Source organism: Aquila chrysaetos, chromosome Z, assembly GCF_900496995.4.
Source record: "Aquila chrysaetos chrysaetos chromosome Z, bAquChr1.4, whole genome shotgun sequence".
Taxonomy (NCBI): Eukaryota; Metazoa; Chordata; class Aves; order Accipitriformes; family Accipitridae; genus Aquila; species Aquila chrysaetos.
This window is the reverse complement of record NC_044030.1, coordinates 64,549,368-64,570,419: the sequence shown is the minus strand read 5'-3', so window position 1 is coordinate 64,570,419 and position 21,052 is coordinate 64,549,368. Positions and strand designations below refer to the sequence as shown.

General features: G+C 36.2%; 1 protein-coding gene across 1 annotated transcript in view; it reads left to right on the top strand.

Moving 5' to 3' along the window:
• The first annotated feature begins 1,277 nt into the window (after positions 1-1,277).
• The window catches only part of LOC115336642 (regulator of G protein signaling 7 binding protein), a 65,377-nt gene continuing 45,602 nt past the window's right edge, over positions 1,278-21,052 (top strand). The window contains exon 1 of the mRNA XM_030004000.1: positions 1,278-1,290. The gene's annotated coding sequence lies outside the window, so the exon portion shown is untranslated. The remainder of the gene's footprint in view (positions 1,291-21,052) is intronic.

The following is a 21,052-nucleotide window of genomic DNA, read 5'->3' as shown; positions in this document are numbered from 1 at the left end:
CTACTGCTTTCAAGTAGTGGACTTCAAAATGAATTGAAATTTTCTTCAATATTCAAGCAAGAATAGGAAAAAACTGCTTTAATAAGCCACTGGCAGAAGTCAATTACTAAATATCTGAACAACTGTTTCTCAAGTTTTTAAAAACCTTCTTAAAAAACCAAGAAAATACATTTCTCTTATCAGATAATGGATGAATGCAAAAAAATGTTCACTATTTCAAATAAATGTGTATAACAATGAAACTTTTCAACTTTAATTGAAAGAAGAAGCAAAATAACACTTAATATAATTATGCTCAGCATTCATTAAGAAATAGGTGTTTGACATTACCAGTTTATAGGAGATGCAGTTTTTAGGTACTGTATTAGCCTTGATGCTGTTTATCACATTCAGTCAGAGTCAGAGTTGCTGCAGTCCTTACTGAGAGCCATGGGGAGCATGTGCAAAACCTCCTCTCTTGCCATTCCCAGTTGTCATGAGTGTTCATTTTCTGGGAAATGTGACAAATCCTTCCTTCTATAGCAGGCACTGCATTTACTGATATTTTTTAACTGTGCTTTCTTCAAAGGTTTGTGGCAAATTCAAAAAATCTAAATAAAGTAATAGTAATAAAGTAATATAGATATATATATTATTAAAAATAGAATACAAATAATTATATTAACTACTGATCATTTAAGCAACTTAAAAGATTAATCTGATTGTATGGTAACTCTGGTGTATTTAATAAACACTTTAAACCCAAGTTTTTTATTATAAACTATAATTTTGATAAATAATCCAAACTTCATGGATGATAAAGACCATGATTATGGAATTACTGTTTGTTCAAGTTTTGCAGGGTGAACTATTCATTACCAGATCTCTACTTTCAATCTCATGCAGATTATTTGAAGCTAAAAGTTAAACTTCAACTTAACTACTACTGCTTTTTGCTAGAGATTTCTTACATGCCAGTTATATACAGTGCTGGTTTAAGACTTTGGCCCTCAAATGCACAGCTTGAAAGAAGATCTTGACAGTAGTCCTACCTCTCCTAACTGTTCCTTCAGAAGTACCATTAACACACCGTGCAGTGAGTGCACTAGAGATCTATGTACACGCCAAGTCTAATGCATAGGGTGCACACTAGCATGTAGTGCCCAGGAGCTTTTCAAAGATTAAAAACTCCTGCTGATCCACAGACTGAGAACAGTAGACATACTGTGCAAAGTGAATATGATGATTGATTATTGTAATAGAAGTCATTGGTGAGTTTGAATAGTATGACAACGAGAGGAGAGAGGGAGAGTTGTGAAAAAGAGTAATTTATTTTTATTTTTCTGTGTGAGGAAAAAGAGTTTAAATATTATGTGGTGATATGGAGAGAGCCAGTATGGGATTCAAAGAGGGACAATAATGTGGCTTGACCTGTATGCATGTATCAGGGAGCCCGTTAGAGAGCCCCAGCCCACTGTTCTCATGAGCCATTTAAAGTAATGTGGCGGCTGTATGAGCTTTGGACAGGCTGTCAAGAGGATGACTCTTTCCTGCACCTAATATGCCTGCTACATCAGGGTCAAGAAGGAAAGGTAAGAAAGGCATCAATTAGGCCACTTTTATTATCCGTCAAAAGATACTTGTGCTAGGAGTAGGTCCAACAGAAAAAAAGGTTACATTTTTTCATTGGCTTTCAAAGACAGAAAAAATGAGAATAAAGCAATTCACACAGCTGTACGGCGATAAAGAGGCATAGCTAGTGAACCTAAGGGAGGATAGTGAAAGAAAAGGTTTAGAAGGAAAATGAAGAACTTCTGTTTCTCACTGAACTTTGAGACATCTACTTTCATCAGAAATTGATCATCATTGCATTATCTCAAGCTCTCCATTGTGAAATGCTAATAGTGTTTCTAGGTTTTGTTCTGTGGCTTTGACCTGATTTCCTTCATACTTTCTCAAAACAAAGCAATCTACTCCCAATAGCATTTTTGAAGCCTTTACAGACATGGGGTTATAAATTATTTTGGCAAAATTACAAATAGAAGGTTTTAGCTAATGCGAATGCTTTGAGACAGACTTTTTTGTGCTTTTCAGCACCATTCATAGAAGCATGTGGCCCTTTGTCTGGCTTATGTAATTTAGATCTATGAAAATGGATTCAACTATCTTCACTTTTCACACCATTCTTAGGATCAAAAGTATGTTATGCAACAGGTGCTTATCCCAGAATGTCAGGTAGACTTCCCTATCCTATTCTAGAAGAGATTAAAACATATTTGGTATTGCATCTACTACTGACTTCTCTGTCCCTCTTCACAGTCAGTTTAAAAACCATACACCATATTCTGCATTTTCTGTCTATGAAGCAATAAATATTCTAAATAAGAGCCATAATTGCCAGTTCACAAGGTGAGACACGATACAAATAAAATACAACATTTTATTCACAGTCTTTTGGGTGTAGGAAAAACTGAACAAGATGCAAGATAGCCAGTATTAGAACATGCCATAAACTGTTCATTTAAGTGCAAAATGTAGATGACAAAGAATAATGCCTCACTTCTTGAGCATTTTGTATGTCTTTGACTAAAGGAGAACTGCTTTCTGGAATATTAAAAGAATTTTACTCACTGTCTTAAACTGCCTGGAAGTAAATTCCATTTTTTAGCTTTTTCTTCTGCATTTCAAACTTGGGACAGGGGCATAGTTTATTGATATGAAAATAAGAATATATTTTAGCCTGCAAGGTTCAGGAATAGATGGCAAAATCTCTTACAGAGATCTTTAAGTTAGTATTGCAGTCATCTAAAGAATTCCTTAGATCAGCATACTTCCCTTCTCATAAGTAAGTAGTGTTCTGAAAGAAACAGCTTTATTCAAACATCACTGAGAAGAACCTAAAAAAACTCTCAAGGACCATATTCATGGCTGTAAAGAATAAAATCTCAGGTGGGATTTTTCAGACCTGCCCAAGCAAATCAGGATTTATAATCCACATATCCCACTTTAATCTCAGGTATATCAAAGCTGAAGGGGGTCTTGCAATAACAATATGGGCTTAGCTGCCTTTAAAGCATTCTTTTTGGTATTGAAGTTATCTTAAATTAATTCCAACTTTTGTAACCATAGGAAACCCAGTACAAAAAAACTTCTGCCACTGCTGCCTGGAGGAGATAGAGCAACACAATCTTCGCTCTCTCCAGAGATTTACGGGTGTTTATGAGAGGCTAAGAAAGAAAAGGAGATAGACGGTGACAGTGCCAGGATGTATCAGTAGATCTACATCCTGCAAAAATAATTTTGCCACAGACTTTTTGTGTGGGTAAAGAGGGGACTTTGTCAGAAAGGCTTTTGTCCCTTGAAAGCCCTTACATCCTAAATGCAAAGCCTCCATATGTTAAATCCACTTCCCTAGAAAGGGACTAGAATTTCAAAACAAGGTTTGACCTCCTTAAGAGTCTTTTCTACCTCCTCCATTTTCATGTCCCTTCAGAAACCCATGTCTACATGCCTGCAGGAGTGATTGCCCCAAAATGATCAACTGTGAATAATGTGTGAAGTAGCTTGTATCTGAGGAAGTATTACCATATTCATAAAGTAGCAGCTCTGTGGACTTACAGGGTTAGATACTTGGAAGCTCTCACAGATCTTTCCTACCTTTTCTCAGCTGCACTCTGGTAAAGTTCCCATAGACTAATGTCCTAGTATTTTGTATTATTTTGTGTATTATATAGCTTTACTTGCATTATTTTAATTCCCAGTAAACTGGATGATTAAAAGATGACCATAAAAAGCAAGTCTCTGAGAGAAATAAATTATCATATTCGCATATATGACAGTTCTGTGAATATACTCATTTAAATGCCTATTTCAAAATTACTTTGAATTGTAAGGTTGCAAAAACTTTAGTAATAAAACTATTCAATTTTTGGTTTAGTATGAGTTTTTTATTCATTGGAAAAGTGAGTTGAAATTGCTTGGAGCTACCTTCTTAAATATCTTCCAGATTGAACATGTACATTTTGCATGCAAATAAGACTGAGAGATTGTGGCTACAAATAGCTATACTTGATTTGAATATGCAAAAATAGTATTTGCATGTGTGAACTTTACTAGAAGACGAGTAAGAGAGTTTAAAAAACAGGCTTGATATCTGTGTTTTCTAATCTTCTGCAGGATGACAGGAATATTTATCAAACTAAAAACACACAGGAATATCAGGAACAAATCTGAAAACTGATGAAGGAAAAAAGGGAAAAGAATAAAATTATAATCCAGTATACTCTCATAATTCAGCAGTCAATCAGATTGTGCTTTATGGAAATAAAGTTTCGCAAGCATGAATAATAACAATAAACATATCACAACTTACATTAGCCAAGTATTTCTTAATAGCAAGTTGGTAGACCTTGCTTTCCTTCAGACACAGTCCTTGATTTTTTACTGAGTCTCCTACAGTTCTGTGCCCTGGTTCTGTGTCTGGATGAAGTCCAAATTCTATTCCTGCTACCTGAGGAAATATGGAAGTTAAGAAGACAAATACGGGATAGGAAAAAGGAATAAATCAAATTAATGAACCATTCAGAACAATGCAGTAAGAGCCAGACTCAGAGCAAAAAAGACACGGCTCTTAAAATAACAAGATTAATGAGATCATACTTGCACCAAATATCCTACAGTTATAAGGGTATTTGTGGCAGCAGCTGTTACTTTTCTTGCCAACAGTCCACAACTGGTCATCTATGTTAAGACACTACCAGATGAAAGGTATCTGAATTTTTATCCCAGTTTTTATATTTGCATAATACAGTAATAATATTAGAAATGTTTCTTGTAGAGAAGTAATCATCATATTTTGTACAAGTATGACACAGGGTTTGCAATACCATTATCCCCATTAAGTGAAACTGTGTGAAATATTTTAAGTGTCTAAGACAACTATTTTCATACATAGGTAGAACAGACTGGATGATCACCCTACAGACTTCCCATCAAGAGCTGGGTTTCTGTAAAACTCCTTTTAAAAAGCCCCCAATAGTTGTCTCCCTGGAATTCTGACTACTAGCAGTGGATCTGCAACAGGGAGGATAGCAAAAAGATCACCCATAGTAAAATCCTCTGCTGTTTAAACAAAGGGTATATACAAAATCATAACAGAAAAATAATGAAATTTCCTTTAGGATTTTTCCTCCATACACATTTGGCTAAATAATACATTTTCTTGTTCAAAGATCTGAGGTTAGCTGTGGTTTGAGGTCATGCTAAATAAGAAAGAATGTGTGTTAAAAAGTTGTTCAAATAACGGTGAGGTAGCAGTCGATACTGCAAAGATGTATACACAACTTCATGTGCAGTAAACAATCTTAGAAAATTAAACAAACACGTTGATTTAATGACTTCTGTAGTTAGAGGTGTGTTGCTTTTTTAAAATATTGCATACATGGGTAGAGGGAGAAGACAAATCTCGATCATAATCTCATCCATCACAAAATAATGATAAAGCCAACTTAAATCCAAAGCCATCTGGGCACCAGGTAAATAGTGATTTAAAAACAAAACAAAACAAAAACAAAAAACCAAAACCAACCAACCAACCAAAACCAACAAAAACAAACAAACAAACAAACTAGTATAAAAAAAGTAATTATTAGCTAGGAAGAATAGGAAAATGGAGATAGCAACACCACCAAAATTGATGGTATATGAAGACTTGTAGAAGCTTTCATTTTTTAAATAGTTCAGCAGCATTTTGATTTAAAGCATATTTGGCAAAACCAATTGCTCTGCAGATTTAGTAAGATCAAGGTTTTATATGTGGGAAATGTGTTCTCAAATTGCTTCTTATTTGATTGAGGAGTGGAAATAATTGCAAAAATATGTTGCTTTCAAGACTAGAACCAGGATTTCACCCAAGCTATTTTTTCTCATTACAGTATTGCTATATTTTATCCAAGCATCATTTTTCACTCTTACCATATTTGCTCTACAAACACAATATGCTTGATTCCTGCCTTGGATACCATATACTTTAAAAGACAAAAAACCCCGCAAAAACCACAGAGATGGAGAGTGTACAGAAAAATAGAACTTTTAAGTAATGGGAATCACCAATACAATCTAGCCTATATATACAATTTTTAAATTATTTGTCATAAGACTATGTGTTCGTATATGCACCAGTATGTATGTTATTGTACTTCAATCATAACCTGAAGTAGATAGCTTATGTGATCAGTTCACATATTTTCAGTATGTGTATCGATATACGAAACATTAAGATTTACTTTTACAATTTTTTTGCTAATTTTAAGTTCCCAATTTCTTCAGAGGTTTCTTTTTGTCTAATATAACTATCTTTGAATGCTTTATTTTGTGTTACAAATACCTGACTTCTGGTTTTGTTCTTACTTAGATATTTTGGAGGGCCTACTCCAAACTAAATAATTAAGTCACATTTCCAAGGTTAAATATTAACATATTCAAAACATTTTGGGTTACCAAAAATGTTTTAAATGATGACCTGAAGTAGCTAGTGCTACATCAGCATAAGCAGCTTCTAGTATTGCATTGGCTCTAGGTTTTCCTAAACTGCTTTCTGCTCCTCACACAGTATTTCCATAACCATCTAGTTCTATATCAGCTGGGCAAAGAACTACTTCTAAAAGATGCTGAAAAGTAAGATTCCCAATGTACTTATTAGCAACAAACATTCCTTAATTCTGGAAATCTGTTTCAAAAACCAGATTTGTTTTATAATTTTCAGTAGAAAAAAAGAAAAACATGAAAAATGTGTATTATCCCTTCAGTCCCATAAATCTGAATAGACATATAAAATATTGTTTGTTTTGGCCTTAATTAATACCAAAACTTCTAAAGCCACGTAGCTTCCACTCTACATCCATGCTTATGAGTTTAACAATACCAACAAAGCTACAAAATACACCTCTGGAGTTCATCTAAGCAGGGGGATTTCCAGTCTAGCATTTCTTCTTACTACATCTGACATAAATGATTTGCAGATAATGATAGTGGACAGCAGAAGTGATCAAGACCTGCTGTAAGATGATAAACCTAAGATATTCCTGTAAGAGTAATAAATACAGTTCTATCCATCATTGTCCTTAGGAAGAAAGCTTGACTGAACTGCTGGACATGACTCTACAAGTGACTGATTAAGGGAGTTTGTTCTCATGCAGGGGATCAGTTGCCAAATGCAACGGATATCTGGGATTTTACTTGTGAGCTTTGAAAAGTTAAAATTACCCTTTTTTTGTTTCATATTGCCTTTGCAAAGGGGAATGTAAAAGGATTCAAATGATTGCACTAAATCCTATAAGAAGACTGAGAAGAATTTAGCCAGAACTTGAGAATACATTATAATAGCTGATAACCATGTACATCAAATTAACAGGTTGTACCTTGTTGCTTAAATCCATTTTGGAACCATCATCACCTATGTGCATTTCCTCTGCAATTTTCTTAACTATTCTCCCAGTTAAATGTTGTCGTGGTTTAACCCCAGCCAGCAACTAAGCACCATGCAGCCGCTCACTCACTCCCCCCCACCCAGTGGGATGGGGGAGAAAATCGGGAAAAAGAAGCAAAACCCACGGGTTGAGATAAGAATAGTTTAATAGAACAGAAAAAAAGAAACTAATAATGATGACACTAATAAAATGACAACAGCAATAATGAAAGGATTGGAATGTACAAATGATGCGCAGTGCAATTGCTCACCACCCACCGACCGGCACCCAGCTAGTCCCCGAGCGGCGATTCCCCCCCCACTCCCCAGTTCCTATACTAGATGGGACGTCCCATGGTATGGAATACCCTGTTGGCTACTTTGGGTCAGGTGCCCTGGCTGTGTCCTGTGCCAACTTCTTGTGCCCCTCCAGCTTTCTCGCTGGCTGGGGATGAGAAGCTGAAAAATCCTTGACATTAGTCTAAACACTACTAGCAGCAACTGAAAACATCAGTGTTATCAACATTCTTCACATACTGAGCTCAAAACATAGCACCGTACCAGCTACTAGGAAGACAGTTAACTCTATCCCAGCTGAAACCAGGACAAATGTGCAAAACAAATTCACCTGTGGTCAGCAAGAGGAACGTTTCTGCATTTGAAAGACAGTTATGATCAAGGATTGCAATCAACTTCACAGTCAAGCTAACTTTAACAGTCTCAAAGTTTTACTGTAATGTGTGCTAGTTTTTAGCATCTCTTATGAATACCAACAATCTAATTAAAATTGTCTTGTGATCTCCAGAGCCCCCTCAGGAGCAGAGAATATAGCGGATGCCATGCAACTACAGCATGGCAAAGACTGCTTTATAGGAATGTACCTGTGGTTGACTGTACATGGCATCAGTGCTGCATATCAAATAGCTTACTTAAATTCAAAATTTTGTCAGAAATGTTTTATTCACAGTAGGAACGCATTATGCAACTCAACACCAATAACCACATAAGGGATTTAAATATAAAGCTCTAGGGATTGGAATGTTACGGTAGTATTACTAATAAATATCAATAGTAAAGGAAATTCTTATGGATGGTGATCTTTCAGTTAGAAAGTCCCAGCATCCATAAAACAGAATGTTATTGAATGCTGCATTCTTTCACTCTGTTATTGCTTCTAACTGTTGAACAAGTAGCTATGTCAAGGATAAATTAATTCATATTAATCCATATACCATTCATATGCCACATCATTCATATACTATTTCCAACTAATTCCCTCAAGAATTCAGGAAGTAACACACAGAGGGATGTCAAGGGTACTGTTTTTTACTATGAGCTTTCCTATATCCTGCAGATACATTAATATTTTAGGATCAAACTGGATAAATGACAAGATTCCTAAATGCCATTTTCATAGGTGAGCTTAAAACTAAGTTTGATAAGGTGGTGTCTTTTAACAGTGATCAACTCATGGATGCACTAGAGTAACCTTCCATTAAAAATTAAATTGAAACAATAATAAAAAATAATAGGACGTATTCGTCTGTGGTCTAAGTTTACTAAAGCCAGTCAAGTTGTATCAGGAAGAAATATGGATCTCATTTCAAGGTAGAAGGGCAAACCAATTCACAAATTCCTGTTAAAAATAAATCTAAACTGTATTTATAAAAGCAGGAGAATCCCATGACTGCAATGTAAACACAGTATAGTTAATTGCATCTAGAATAATACAGAATATAGGACACAGAGCACTTACAGCTTCCCACCCCCTAAATTCAAACTCAGATACGAAGTCAAGATGCAGCTATGGTAAAGCTCTACATCCAGGAACATGGAGATGCTTCCTGGCCCTATATTATTGATGTGATATTATTGAAAAAAAAGTTGTTGGCTTTTTAATAAATTTGAACCTAATTCTCATTAGCTGTTTATTTTTTAAATAAATCATTAAGAAAATCGCACCCACCTGAAGGTTCTGAGTATACTTACCGATCACTGATTTTATACATAAATCTTTTTCTGGATTTCCCAGAATGTGAGTTCTTTGAAAATTATACTGTAAGGATGAACCAAAGTTTCTCTTTTCTTTGAGAAAATTCTAAAATTAGACATTTTCCATAATGCATGTTCCATTTATCTTTTTTATTTTATAATCATTGTCACGGCCAACTAGCATCAGATCTACTCCATGGGTATTCTGTGCAAGTCTGACACTTTGTGTCATAAACTGTGATAAGCTCTGCTCCCTCTGCTTTAAGTTTTGCAGATATTTCATTAGCTGCTTTGCTATAACTGTATAGTTCAGGTTAATTTGTTTATAGTAGCGAAGGTACCTAGCCTGTTAACCCAATTTTTATAGTATTCCATTTAACTATATTTTTTTTTTATTGTGCTGTGACTTAATGGTTCCAAAGTAAATCTGTTGTATACATTGCAGAGGAAACCTGGAAAACTGCATTTGTTGTACATATTCTTCCAGAATTTCCAACACCAAAATCAAATTCATGGTTTCCTAAATGTAAGTTCAGAAAGTAATTTTTTGAAGTTAATACAAATAACTGTAAATTTTAGCCAAGTGCCGCTTTTATGTATCATTTACTGTGAGCTAGAGATTGAGAAAACACATACTTCACCTTGGCCTTAAAATAACTTGATGGGGGACTTAGTTAGTCTATCTATCCTTTATAGCAAAAAACCCTAGATCAATTAATTTATTTTTGAAGCTATTCTACATAAACACAATTGTAAAGGACACTTTTGTGCATCTATTGCTTTCAATTCACAACTTATCTAAGTTAAAACAATCATAAATCATCCTTATGGGAGCATTTTTTTATGAAGGCTCAAGAAAAAATGTTTACATTTAATGCCCAGCCAGATAGTTGAGGTGAATAAAATATCTCTCGGCTTAGTATGATATTATTTTCTGTATTGAACATGAAATAATATGGAGGAAAGAAAAAAACTATTCTCTGTGGCCTACAAAAACATTACATAGTACAACAGTAGTCATAAGAAATACTGGGCACTGTAGTCTCAAGTCTGTGTATGTTACAGAATCCTACATAAAAGCAGCACTAAGTGGGCTTTTGGTTCAAATCCTGGACCTACTACTGGTGTAGTCCCTGAAAAGGTCCCTCTTTGATGAATTGTCCTAGAGGGTTCTGGATGCTAAGATGCTTCTGCAGAGGATTTAACTGCTAAGGACAAAATCCCATATACTTAATAAACTTGAAATAACACTAGCATGAGCAGAAGTACTATTTAATATGAAAGTGACTGTTAGTGTCTACACAGGCAGATTTTTATGAGTACAACTGCTTATGGTACTTTTGTTTGAAAAATATTATCTTTTCATGTTTCAGGCTGTACACATTCCTGTTTTGGAGTATATGTAAAACAAGAGCAGAAAACCAAATTTTATTATAAGGAATTAAATTTACTTCCTAAAAATTAACAAGCCTCTGAGCTTTGCAAAAGAGTAACCAAAAATAGTAAGGACTGAAAAAAGACTAGCTGACCTCATCCTTCCACCCAAATAAATCCATGGCTGAAAGGACAGATATGTTTGGAAACACAAAGCAAAACAAACAAAAAAAATCCATAAAGAGAAAGAATCATCTACTTGATATATTTTTGCTTTTCCTTTTTGACTCATAAGAAGCCTTGTGCTGGCTTGGCAACCCTAAAGGACCTTTGCCTTACTTATATGGGTAGTTGCCAAACAAACTAGCTTGTGTTTCATAATTTCCTGAGTTAACACACTGCTGTTTTCAGTAGCCAGTTATGTTGTCTACTAGTTCTGAAACTATTTATCGCCATCTCTTTTGGGAGTCTGAACACTTGCTGCCCACATCAAAAGCAAAGTCTGTTTCAACTGAGTCAATTACTCTGTTTATTAAACAGTATTTCTTTACAAAAGCATACTTTGGTTTGCCTGTTAATTTCAAAGCAGATTGTAAACCAAACCAAAAATCTCCTGTAGACTTAGGTGGTCTTGGATTTACTTCTCCCCTGAAGTAATGGTCCCATAGTTGCTACAAGTAGCACTTAGATTAGAGATGAGCTGGTTTCTTTTTTTAAAGTTACTGTTGACTGGTGATTTTATACTACAGCCCCATATTTGGGGGATTAGATTTTCCTTTGATTTCTGCCATCTTAGAGGCAAGCTTTCACTCTTCATTCATTCCTGAAGAGGATATTCCACTTGTAGAGAGGAGTTTTGAGGAAGAGCCTGCAGTAGTGCATGCCCTACACCCTCTGTATCCTATGAAGCTGGGCTCTGCAGAGCACAGACATACCGTGGTACACCTCTAACAGGGACTGGAAAAGCCACAAAGGTGCTGCCACTATACAAGTCGTGTGCTTGTCCTGCTGTGACAAGGGCTATGCTGAGGCTTGCAGAGCACTACTTCAGCCACTGGATCAAAACAATGTCTTTCTACCCATCACATCAGGAATTTAGGCTGTGTTGACAATGCAAAGACCACGGGCTGCATTAAAGGTAAGAACACAAGGTCCTGCCTGAGACAACTTAAAATCAAAAAGCCGCAGATGACCACCCACAGCTGGGAATAAACCAACAAACCACAGGTATTATGAAATTCAACTTACCTTAGATTTATTTACCAAAGACTGCAAATGGGCAGCACATTTAAAATAGGAATCATGTGTTTTCCTTTTTTTGCTGCACATAAAGCTGATGGATTTAAGCAGTCTTCCACTAAAAATACTAAGTGGATTCAGGGAATCAAACTTTTTATATCTGTTGCAGGTCTACAAGGAAATAAAACAAAACAAAACCCAGGCCCACCTGACACACTCTTGCTCTTCATCCATACTTGTACCTTCCTTTTTATTGCTGAATCAAAAGCTTTTGTTTGGCATTTCCTCAAAATAACTGAAAATATTTTCAAATAAAACAGATGAACAATGCTTAGAACACTCCATTCTTTTTCAAATGTCAATAGCAGGTGTTCTCTGAATAGAAAGGGATGGAAAAATAGAAAAAGGCTACAGGCAAAATGTGGACTTGCTCTTTTTCTGTGTCCCTCTGACTTGCATTTTCTCACTCTGACCTTCACTCCTAAATAACTGCTTTCTTACTGCTTTCCATTTCATTTTATTTCATCATTCATAAGCATTCTCTGTTGCTGTTCAGCTTTTTCCACCCTGTTTCTTCATGTTAGTATATGTTTCTCCTCTTCTCATCCTTCATTTCTTCCCCACCCTTATCTTTAAAAGCTGTACAAATTTCTGCAATATTTGATAGCACTGATACTGCTGTCATTAAATCACCTCCCTAGTCCTCTATTGGGAAGAGCATTTCCAGTAACTGAATGTTAAGAAATGTTGCTTCCAGCAGTACTGAATTTGAAAAGATGCTGAAGTAGTGGCAAATACAGTGGAAGAAAGTATCTGTCTCATGAATTGACAAACTTCCATGAAATGACAAACCCTTTCATAAGACTGGGGAAGGTTGCAAAAGCAGAGGTTTTTACCTTCTATAGGAATATTTATAAGTTAATATTTCTTATGAAGCAGACATGATATTTTTGTAACTCCAAAAAGTCACAGAAGAATAAAGTTGAAAAGGACCTTGAGGAGTCTATAATCCAATTTCCCTCCCAAGGGGGGATTAATAACATGTGTGTAATTTCTGGCAGATTGTCTATTTTCTTAAAAACCTTCAGTTAAAGTCTCCTGTGGAAAACTAATCCAGCCCTTCACTATCCTTAACATTAAAAAGCATTTTAAATCTAACCTGAATACTCTTGTTGAAATCTATTATGTATTTCTATGAGATGCCAGGGGAAAAAAAAATATTATTGCTTTCCCTATGCTGTAGCAGTTTGTGTACTTGAGAACTGCTGTTTTCTCTCAGTCATGTACTTTCAATCTCTACAGAGTTCATATTTTCTAGGCCACCTTATAATTTTTTTCTCCCTCCCCTTTCTCTCCAAGTGGTCCACATCTTGCTTGAAGTGCAAAGCACCAGACTGGATAGGTCTTTACCAACTGGTAAAGCCAAGACTCCATAAATATTAAGTGGAATTATTATTTCATGTATCTTGCAAGCTGTAACACTAATTCTACCTCTTGGTATGATAGGGGTTTTTCTTACTAATAGCTTCACCTTCAAGTCAATGACAAAAATGCCTAGAACCTGTTCCACAGGGTTTTACCTACTTGTCTTACGTTTATTTGTATGGTGGATAACTTCTACCAAAGTGCAGTATCTTACACATTTCCTTACATGATTTCACAACATTTTTAAAGATGGTATCTTTGATTTGTCAGGATCACAATGAATTCTCATCTAAGTTCCAGCAGCTATCCCTTTCACATTCATGCCATCTAATTTAATAATCATATTCCCAATACTGTCATCTGGAGGATATGGGAAACAGTGAACAAAGCTGGTCTCCCAGTGGGCATCTGCTGAACCCCATTCATGTTAACCCCATGTTAAGAGTAACCCATTGATTACAATTTGAGCTGTTATTCAAACTATTTTGTCCTCCCTTAGCTTTGGCATTCCCCAGGGAGAAGGGGAAGAAATAGTATATAAGCAGATATTAATCCATATTATATCTATATATTCTATATATAGATATGCAGCATATGTTGCACAGGATCCAGTCCCCTGTGGATACTCATGAGGAACAAAAGCAGGACGAGGGATCTGGCCCTGTAAGTCTACCATGTAGTGTAGTCTGTGTCTACATATGAATTTTTACACAATTTTTAAAGCTCATTTGTATAATAAAACCTCCTCTCTCATCATAAATTTTAGCCTATGCAGGGTAAGTTTTGAATTTTACTTATATTTGGAGATCTGACATACTAACTCCAAAACTATAGTTCCACTTCTCATTTAGAAGAACAGAGCACAAAACTGTTCTTTGATCACACAGAAAAAGACAGATGGGAGTGTGGACAACAGAGAAGTGAGTGAGAAGCAAAATGGGAAAAATAAGGACAAAATACAGAGTAAAAGGGTAACATAAGACTAGAAGAACAAACGATGAAAACAGGCCAATTAAAAAAACATACAGCATAAACCGTGAAAAAATGAAGGCAAAGAAATAATAAGACAAAGTTAAAAAGAACAGGAAAAAGAAAAGGTAAGAAGGAAAATGCAATCCATGAAACAACACTGAAACCAAGCACTTATTTCTTTGCCTCTATAGAATAATTCAGTCCAATATTTTTAGGACAGTAGTCATACATTCTCAAATCTTTAGCTCTTTACTGGCAGTACAACAGCCTCATGCAGGATTTTAAAAACATATTTCAAGACAAGGATGTGCTATATCTATCCAAATCTCTGCAGGTCCTCCCACATGCTGTGTCCTTTTCTCAATCTAAGTAATTTTCATTAAAACTTAAGCTGCTTTGCTTTTTTTGCCTTTGAAATACAGTGTCAGAAACATTGGTCTTGGTGAATATGTCTCCCTAAAACCTCCCTCTTCAGAATGTTTAATCATTTTTTGACTTTTACAAAGCTATTTTTTTCACTATCACGCAAAGCCCAAGTAAGAATTATTAGAAAGGGTTCTTCTTCTTTCTGTCATCTGCAAAGCAGAAAGGAGGAGGAAGAATTAGGGGAGATGGAATTTGCCAGCCAGAGCTTTCATTCTGATGTTTCTCAGGTTCCAAGCAATGCAGGTGCCATGACAAGCAGAAGGCCACTTCTCTTATTTATGAATCTTTCCACCACCTCAATAACCAACCAACAAGGTAAAACTGCAAGCCTACAGGAGCAAACCAGCACAATCACACCACAATAAGGATTACCAAACTTTTTGCACAGGCAAAGAGATAAAATTAAAGCCATCTTCAACTCACTACAGTTTGCAGAATCATGCATGTAATAAAATAACAAAACTGGAAACCCTGGACAGTATCTTCTGAGAAGCCACCCTTCTACCATTCTAAAATACCAGGGGGAGGGAGTGTTTTATTTGCTTTCATGTGGATAATCATATGCTTTTTTTTGGTTGACTTTCATATTCCATGTTTCATATTCTTAAATTCCCTAGTTTATTCAGTTCTAGTTTTCTTTAAAACTCTCCCTGCTTTCAGTGAATGTCCTTGGAATAACATCAGGCAGCACCATCATTCTCAATCCTTTTCTAGATTTTTAAAAAGATAATGTAATATTTAAAGGTCAGGAAAGCAAAAAAGGAAGATCCTCATTACTGTCCTTGTATGTCACACATGCACAGCCAGATTCTCAGAAGTGCACAGTATTTATCAAGAACAATTACAGGTTTTGTTTGCTTTGTTTTGAGTTGAAAATTGTACCCATGAAATTTAAAAAAAATGTGAATTTTGTAGGTTAGTGAGCTTGCTGGAAGTGGGTTGATAACTGGTTAAGGACAAGTAGAACAAAGACACTTGGCAATATATGTTTCTATTAAGAATGGCTGGATTTCAGTGCAGTTACTCAGAGCAGCAAGACTAAAAAGCTTGTAAGGCAGAATAAGAGCTCAGGTTTCCCAGCTGAAATCACTGATCATTTGACTCAACCCACACTGCATTTTCATGTAAAAATGAACACTTGACGTGTACCAAAAGTAAACTAAGTCATTGTTTGTGGTGTGCTGTAACGATACTTACATAGAAACCACATCATTTTCCGTGTGATTTAAGCTTTCATTTAAAGAAAATATGAAAATGTGGTTATTAAAATAATCCTTCAAATGTGAAAATGTATTGAACTGCAGGGTAACAGTCCAGATGATAGCTCTTAAGAGGATGTGATCCACTTCTGTTCATTTAAACAAAACATTAATTCCAAAGTGAAGTAATGATAATTTCAAAAATCAATGTTGTATCTCTTCTGACCATTTAATAGTAATGTGCAACAACAGAATAACTGAAATTGAAGTCAGTTTGCTTTGTAGGGCTACAATATCTCTTTCAACTATGTAGCTAGTGAATAGTTATCAGGACAGGCAGAAGAGTGGAGATATAAAGTAGCCAGTAAAGGCTTTTTCAAAAAGGCCACATTCAGATGGCAAACAGAAGAGGATTCAGAGTACTGCTGCCTCCAGTGAGTTTACCAATTGTGAGTTGTGTTTTCATCTTCTTATAACACAAACAGATTTTTGTCAAACTGACTAAGCCTGAGTGTCCAGTCTGATTTAGTTTCCAGATTTTCATTAGGTCACCAGCTCTGACAGTTAGATTTTGATTATTCCTTGTAACAGCATAATTCTTGTGCTGTATTTACATTAGATACAGTGCTGAAGTTTTACTATCCTTGACTTGCTTTTGAAATCTGAAAATATTTGTCCTTTACATGTTATCAGACCTTTGCTTTTTAAAATCTCAAAAGAGAACATCCAAAATATTATTAAAATAATCTTTCTTTAAAAAATGTATACATGTAGCCTACTGGCAAGATTCCTCTTGTTGGTATAGTTTATCATTCTGTATTCTATTGACTACATTACAGCTAAAGGTAAATTATTCCTTTGATACTTTCATAATGAGAAACTGATGTTAGCCTTGTTCTTTTCAGAAAAAATTATTAATTTCTGCAGTTTGAAGATTTGTTATGCTAATGTTTATTTTTTTAAAGTAGGCATTTGGGTTTTTTTCTCATAATAACAGAAGTGCTGATGGTATTAACATTATCTTAGTAATGATATTATGTTTTTAAAACTTATACAGGTGGAAGCAAAAAATATCTGGTTGTATGGGCCATTTTCTTAGATTTCCTTGTCATTAAATCCTATATTGTGTTGGGCAAACATGGCTAAATTTGAAACAGTTAGTTGTCTAGCTACCTGAGTGCTCCCACAGGTATTTCCATATAAATTCATGTTGGAGTTACATATGTAAATATATGTTGTAAAGGAAATCGAGAACATATCCTGGGTTATCTGATTTAGAATTTCTTTCATTCTCTGATTTAAGGAATACAATAGCTTTTAAGTGCCAAAAATCTCAGCGCAATAATCTCTAGCATTCTCAGGGCATGATTTAAGTGTCACAAACAGTCTTTTGCAACACTTACAGAGAAGGCAAGTAAAGCAGACTAAGCCATTTTGACATTTTTGCTAGCTTAAGCATGTTGTCCCATGCATTCACAACCAGGAGAAACATGCCTGTACTGGGCTGACAGCTACAGACGGACTCACTAATGACTGCATTTTTTAAAAACTTCCAGTGACTGCAAGCAAAATAAGCTTTTTCCTCAGCATCTCCACTGCTAATACACTGCGTGGGCATTAGTTTCCTAAGTAATCTTGGAAATTGTTGAGATTGACACAACAGAACTTAGAAAAATTTTCCTGTTTTCTTTACAATCTCATCTAATTTATTGCTAGTCTTTGTTGAACCGTGACTATAAATTTCACAGGACAGAGATTACTTTGTTTGCTTTGAGGGGTATCTACATAAATTATTTTTAGATATTTAAAAAAAAAGACTCAATTACTCTATTTGGGGTCAAAAACGCTGTATTGACTTCTAAACAGACTAAATATAATATTTTTCTGTGTCTTGGTATTAGACTAGCAGACACTAACAATATACTAATGTGCAATCTTTGCTACAAAATGATCTGACTTTGTAAGCCCTGAACTGAGCACAGGCTGAGGAGAAGGGGTGCAGGGAGCTGCCACCACCGCTGGAGCATCTCTGAAGCCAGGAAGGCTAACACCCTGGATATATGAAAGACCTGTTTATGGAAATCAGACCAGAATAGTGCCTCCTGTGGCACTCCTTTCCTTAACTTCCAATTCTGTAGGAAATGATTAATAAAAAAGAAATGGCCATTGAAGCTGTGGTTCTCAAATGCATTATTACATTTTATTTATGAGGGTTAAACAGTTTTACTCCCCAGGAAACCTGGTACAAAAATCAAGTACTTTACCTCCAGGCACTACTCTGACCCTGCATTTCCAGGGAATAAATTTGTGCTCTGTTTAAAATGTACCATAATTACTTAGAAAGACAGTTCACTTTCTTTAAAAAAAATATTTTAAAGAAATGTGAAGAAGTGTCTGTAGTTATTCTTAAGTTTTCATTTTCAATCTAAATTTAAAACTTATATTTTATTTTTCTGTCCTAAGAAGATCATGCAGAATTACTTTCCTTTATTTTCTTCAGTACCTCTTTCTTGGTTTCCTCTTCTCTCTTGGTATCTCTACAGAAATGACCTTTTTTGCCTTCTCTATTCCTTTGCCTCTTTTTCACTTTTTTTTTTTTTTTCCTCCAAAGACATCTCCTCACATTTCTCAGTTAATCAGTGTCTCTTTCATAACTTATCTAGTCCATTATATTCTACTTACCCTTGGGAAATACTACCAGAAGCCAAGGACCAGAGAAATAAATGGATTAGACAAAGATTACAAGAAAATGGGACAAGAGAGACTCCCAAGTAAAAAGTTCCTCTCAGTTGATTTTTTAGAATTACAGTATAGGCTAGGTATAGCAAAGCCTACGTATTTACTTTTATTTTGTTTGGAGTTACCAAAGAATTTGACTATGTAATGGGCCAACCAAGTACTCTCTAAACTTATTTCAAGGTCACCTACCTATGGTCTTGAGAGGATGCTGCAGGAGGGAGCAACAAGCCCCTGCTTACTGCCATCCATCAAACATCGGGAGACGAAGCTAGAATAAGGCCATTTGTGGTAGGAACTCTAGTTCAGACAAGAGGAAAGAATTACGTCTCTCTTTTTTCAGGAAAGCGTTGCAACATATATACCTCTGTTTTCTCAAGAGAGCATTTTGTTTCCTGGAGGTATATATTTCCAAACTGAGTCTTATTTCTCCTGCTGCCCACCCTGTGACAGCATTTGGTGGCTTAGCTTGGAGCTCTTCCCCCCAGCCCAAGAACTGGGATGCCTACAAAAATCATTGTTTCTTATGCATCCCAGAATGACTTGTTCCCTGTCACTCCTCCTTCTCCAACATAACCCTGGGGTGCCATCAAATTCATCATGTCCCATGATGATTTCAGAGGTCAGCTGGAAGAATTATGAAAATATGCAGTCTTATAAATTACAGAAAGAATCACCAGATCCACTTCCAAATGTGGACATACTGAAGTTACAAACTATCAGGAGTGAACATGCTGTAGGTTGCTGGGACTTCAAAACTGTTCCAGATGTTGGCTGAAGGGCAAAACTCAGCTGTGACTCAGCTTTATACAGGGCAGATATATAACCAGGAACTAAATTCTAACCTTTTTTAAAAGTCAGTGGGACTTCTGGAATTGACTTCAAGGGACCAGAACTTCAGCCAAGACAGGTAATGTACAAGCAAACACGTTGCACTCTCTGGCAGATTCATTGTTATTGTTGTTGGCTTTAGTATTAGTATTATTTCATTATTGCTGTTTCAGTAGCTCATAATAAAACTAGAAATAGACTGAAGTAAGACTAAAGCATGTGACTAAAATGATACATGAGCAACGATTAAAACACTAGCATTAATGTGGCATAGTACTATGTTTTAATTTCCCTTTACAAATATATATGTTTTGTTCTACATGGTTGTGAAGAGAAGATGTATTCATTTTGCTTTTTGCCAGTATTAAAATATTTTCCTTGTCATTAGGTAATAGCTTGTCTGTATATGGAAGCAATATGATGTCCTGGCTCAAAGCTTGTGTTTATGCAGCACCAAATTCAAGCATTTATTTCCTATGAGTAATAGAATTAAGTTTACTACAAAAAAAAAAAAAAGAAAAAAAAGTGGTGTCCTTAAAATAGCACTTGTGAACTGCAAGTTCTTGCTGCTCTAGATGCTGAACTAGTATGTTTACAACGGTGACATTATAATTACAAGGCCAAATTAGTTTTACCTAAAGTGATGACAGTGCTTGCAAGCGCTGCAAATCCATCAACACTAACACACATCCAGTAGCTTCCATTTCTGGGAGAATCGCAGAAAATGTCTAAAAAGAGTTTCAAAATAGACTAACAGGCAATGTCCGGGCTCAGGTAGATACCAGGGTGTCCGCGTTACAGCAAGGCTCAGCGCAGCCTGAAGAGCGGCCCTCAACCCGCCAGAGTGCCATCGCTGGCATAGTCAAGCTCCTTGGCAAGACTCGGTTTCTGTGTGTGATCCATTTGGCGTTGCTCTGGTATCAAGAACATGACTGAAACATACCTTCTATTTAACGCCCTGAAGACATAAAATTGTAGCAGGAGTGAGCTAGACCATAGCTACCTGGCTACAGAGAGGAACAGGACCAGCCCTGGCGCTGAAGCTGGCCCAGGCGGTAGCTCGCCCCAGGGCGGTGCAGTCCCCGAGGGGCCCTGGGGAAAGCGGCTGCGGACACAGCGCGGGCGCAGCCCCACGGCCGCCTGCACGGGAGGGGCCGGTGCCCAGGGCCCGGGGGGGACTGTCAGCCTCAGCCTGCTGCGCTGCAACTGCACGGCCGTGCCGGAGCACGGGGGAAACAACTTCTCCAGCCCATCGCTATTTAACCTTTCCTACAATGAGCAAATGCAACCTACCGTGCAGTTGCATCACACCCTGCAAACGTTGCTCTTAGCCCCCCGAAGTAAGATGCTTTTTTAGTGAAGAAGAAAAAACAAACAAAAAAAAACCCAAACAAAAACCAACAAAACCAAACAA